Source organism: Malus domestica, chromosome 04 (assembly GCF_042453785.1).
Source record: "Malus domestica chromosome 04, GDT2T_hap1".
In the NCBI taxonomy this organism is placed as follows: Eukaryota; Viridiplantae; Streptophyta; class Magnoliopsida; order Rosales; family Rosaceae; genus Malus; species Malus domestica.
Window position 1 is genome coordinate 26,116,844 of NC_091664.1, and position 4,840 is coordinate 26,121,683.

At 33.3% G+C, this 4,840-nt stretch overlaps 1 long non-coding RNA gene across 1 annotated transcript; it reads left to right on the forward strand.

Moving 5' to 3' along the window:
- Positions 1-3,138: 3,138 nt before the first annotated feature.
- On the forward strand, positions 3,139-4,840 carry LOC139195195 (uncharacterized). The gene is made up of 2 exons (XR_011579832.1): positions 3,139-3,295; positions 4,342-4,840. It is a non-coding gene; the product is annotated as an uncharacterized lncRNA (long non-coding RNA).

Here is a 4,840-nt window from a genome sequence, read left to right on the forward strand (position 1 = left end):
ATGGAATTTAGACCCCTCTAATTAAGGAGTTTTAACTTTTATTTATTTGTTTTCAAATTAATTATTATCCTACTTACCATCAATATATTTGTTAATTCAATTCTCATCATTTTTGGCAATTTATTTGCTTGTAGTTAGGACATAAGTATTTTTAATAACCTTTGATTTTTTTATTTAATGATAAAAATTTATATTTTTATTCTACAAAACGTGATAAATGATACACATAATTAACATTTATTAAGATAAATTCATTAGTAAACAAAGCAGATAATACACTAATATGATGATATAAAATATAGTTTTCCTACTTTTTGTCCTATTTATTTGTATTTATTCAATTTATTATTAATTTTTATCTTGAGCTCTTGCACTTTGTGAGAATTATAAAGTTATTATTGGAAATTTGATATAAACCCGACTCTATGGCGTATTTTTAAAATAATTGTAATATTATTAATTTTAGTATAAGACTTTATATTATGGCATCATATACCTTTATTAGATCCATAATTGTTCTCATAATTACCCTCAATTCCTTCCCTCTAACTTGGTTAATTCCATGATGACCAAAAAAAGAGTCAAAAGATGATTTGGCTACCATTTATGGTATAATGATATTCTTTTTTACTTGTAGTGAAAGAATTTAGGTTTGATTTTCGTTAAAAACTAATTTAACCCATATTATTACTAGCTCATTACATTTCGTCACTCCCCTATTATAAATAATATCGTCTATTAAAAAAATTGATTTGACTAGGTCAACTTCATCAAATCTCTATGCCACCATATTTAGTGTCATTTTCCTGTGACATGTTTCTAATGCTCAAATTCAAATGAGGACAAAATTTCGAAGGTAAAAAGTCGGTATGTGGGGCTTTGCTTGGTTCCATCTCATTAATCATTGATTTTTGGGTAAATTACATTTTATCTTTTCAGGTTTAAGGTCGATTTTAATTTTTGACATCATCTTTCAAATATTTCAATTTTATACATTTACTTATCATTTTATTTCAATTTCATACATCCGTTAGAAAATCTGTTAAGTGATGATGTGGCAAATATGAGATCCACATTTGTGCTGACTTAGCTGTCAAATTTGTGTCACGTGGCAAACAAAAATATGCATTTTAAATAGGGAACTTTACTGTTCACTTTAACGAAAAACCACATTTTTACATTAAAAAGTCAATGAGAAATTTTATTTGAACCCATATAACCACTTTCTACACCCAAGTTAAACTTTAAATGTGATTTGTCTTTTTTACCTTATTGCATGATTACCATTAAGTACAAGATGAAATTAATAACAAAATGAAATCTATCAATAAACCCACACCCAAATTAAACCTTACCATCATGTAACGTTTATCCTACGTTAGCTAAAACCCTACATTGATCCTACGTTGAAATGCTTTTATTTTTTTCGTTTGATTTCTATTTTTTATGAAGTTGAGAAGATGAGTTTTTGAATTTCAATTTACAATCATCAACACTGAAAGTTGAGAAGATGGGGGGTTTAGGTTTGTTGTGTAGGTGGTGGCGAAGCGTCACCTTGGACTTAAGACTCTTTTCTTGGTTGAATATTTCAACAGAAAAGATGTTTCCCAGCTTGAGAAGGAGGTGGGTGTTCCTGAAGATAAGTCACCTCTAAGTATAACACATCATCTTCACAGTAGAGCTTGGCAAGCTCATCCTCAACTTTTACGGGCCACACAAATTGTCCATCACCATTCTCTATACCTATGGCAGCTTCGTCAATACCCCTAGCATTCCCGCCTAACTGCCACATATCACATTATCTCCATAGAAAGAAAAGTTATTATTAGTTTATTTTTTGTGGTGTTTTAAGTATAGACATATGAAAGCATGTACTTTATGCTTATGCAAATACAATCACGAGGACATGGATATCAAGAAAGTATATAGAAGATTCATATTGGAACAGAGGATTGAATTTGGAGTTTTATTAACTGTCTCGTTCAAGCTTGGAGCCTGAGGTTGAATTTGATTATCCTTACCTTCAGTTTCGATGACTAGCATGGCAGCAATTCTTGCGGATTCAGCAAATACGAGCGTGTGGTTGAGTTCAACAACTGGCATGGCAGTGGCCACTCTGGGTTCATCGAATACAGGTGTTTGGTTGAGTTCAAGTCTGAAGCTCTTTGAAAAGAACCACCTTAGAGGCTCAGACTCCAAATTATTCCATTATTCACTGTCTCGTTCACATTTCGAATCTTCCATTGGAATTTTATCTCTCTTTCAATTTGGACATCGATCACCAAATTATTCAATTGGAATTTTATTTTTTAAATGGGTGTAAAGATAAATTCATATTTTGAATTGGGTTTGTGAGGGTAATTTAGGTATAAAATTGGGTTTAAAGAGATATTAATTCTTTCATTAAAAATAATATGGGTGTAGAGGGTAAGTTGGGTGTAGACAGAAGTTATGTGGGTTCAAATAAAATTTCCCAAAGTCAATCCTAGTACTTTTCACTTTACCCTTTATTTTGTCTTTATCGTTAAAACTCAAAATTTTCAAACCATTTTCATTAGTTTTCCTTTTAAAATATTATAATAATTTAACCTATAAAAAAACCCATCGTCCTTTTCGAGCTCTTTCTCCTCCTCACTGATCACTCATATATTTCATGCATTTATACCATTCATTTCTAAAGTCTTTGTGATATTTTTGTGTTAAAATTGTGTTAATCTACAGTTAATTTTGTTTTAGGATTAATTTCAAACGCTGAAAAGAAAATAAAAGACAAGGGAGCAGAAATAATGGACTCATGGAGGAATAATCAAAGCAAAAGAAGAAGGGAGTGCGGCACAGCAAAAGAAAAAATAAAGAAATAAATGGGACGGAAGTGGGAGAGCATCTACTGCTAAGAAAAAGAAAAAACAAATATAAAAGAAATGGGACGGAAAGCAGGGCATGAGAGACACGAACTGGTGGAAATAAAATAGGAAAAGAAAAGCAAGAAGTGGAAGAAGTGGAGGACTAACGGAAAGAAAAACAGAGAAGAATAAAGAAAGAGGCATGGCAGACAAGAAAAAGAAAAGAAGGAATAAAAAAAAATGAAAGAAGAATAAGAGGAGGACAGGAGCAGCGCACGGGAGACATAGACTGGCGGGGGAGAGAAGAGAGAGGGCATGTACTGTGCGGAAGAAAAAGAACTGACAGCAAAATAAGAGAAAAGAAAGTCAGGAGTGCAGTGCGAAGAAGCGCAGAGAGAGGGGAGAGACAACGGCAGAGAGCAGGGAGAAGAAGCTTCACTCCATTTTTCTTGGTTTTATCTTCTCAAATTCATGTTTAACTTTTGGTTTAATTTAAGAATTATGTGTAACTAATTTTTAGTAGTTAGGGGCTGTTTTGAAGCCCCGAATATGATCGTAAATTTGTTGTAATATTTTGTTTGAATGATTTTTATGAAAGGATGAAAATTGTTTCACTACTTATGTCATTGATAAATTCTTTATGTGTTTCTATGGATGCATACATAGTGAGCATATCTAGGATTTTAATGCTATGAATATATGTCTGTCTGCCCTTGTTGAATGAGGACCTACATATGTTCTAGAGTAGCACTTGTTAATTGTGGTTAACATGTGAAACGATTTCTATGATAAGTAAGACAACACCAGTACTTACGATGCCTTGTGATGACTCAAACTCTTTTTATTCTTAATGATTTCTACTTGTTAAATCTATGAACACACAATTCTAGATTGCATGCTAGGGACTAAGTTAAGTTGAAAACACCATTCTCTTAACATACTACGTAAGAAAGAGTAATAGGTTGAGTTCTAACAGTGAGCCAACTTGAGCATCTTCATCTGGAAATAAAAGGGATTTGAATGAAACATAACATACTTACATGATTATTTGGTGGTGGATAGCATGTCCCCTAACTTGTTTTCTTAACTTGTGAATTAAAATCTATTGGTATTATTTAAAATCTGTTTCTGTACTGTTTTTGTACGATTTAATTTAAATAGCAAATCAACTCCAAAAATCCCAAAAATTTGTGAGACTGTCGTACTGTGTGTCTAGTTTATGTGTATAAAATTTTGTTGCATTTGGATAAGTGTAAGTTAGTTTAATAATTATTGTTCGGTGGCTGGTCAGTGGAGACAGCCACCCTGTTTTTGTGACATTTTTAAGTATTTGGATAAAACAATCTTCTGCGGGAAAGACCCTTATTTTCATATGCTACAATTGACAAATCTTAGTGTTAATAAGGAAAATTAATAGGATTATTGTGTGCTACTTTGTGGTGCGTTATAATTACCTATCACTCACCCCTACCCTCTTTCTCCCTTCTCTCATCTACAGCCCTATCCACCCTTCTCTCCTCTTCATCGTCGACTCCATCCACCAACGACCATCATCTCTGTCTTCGTGCCTCCTTCCACGACTAAGCCCCACAAACCATAAACCTTCAAATCAAGCGGTGCAAGAGACTTGGCAGCGATGGTGGGTGCAGGATTGCTGCTACGTTTTGCTAGGCTTGAAGATGGTGATGGGCTGCGGGAGCAGAGGCGGTTTGGACTTCGATTATTTGTCTTCGGCTTGATTTCACCAACCATGGTTGCGGGTTGAATAGCTGGGTTTTTTTGGGTTTTGGGTGGAGTGGGGTGGGGTGTTTGGGTTGCAGGGAAGGAGTATGAAATTGAAATAAAATTATAAGTAAATGTATGAAATTAAAATGTTTTAAAGATGTTGTAAGAAATTGAAATCGACCCCAAACTTAAGGGGGTAAAATGTAATTTACCCATGTTTTTTTTTTTATGGTATGAAATTTTACGTGTTATAATAACGGTTCACAATGATA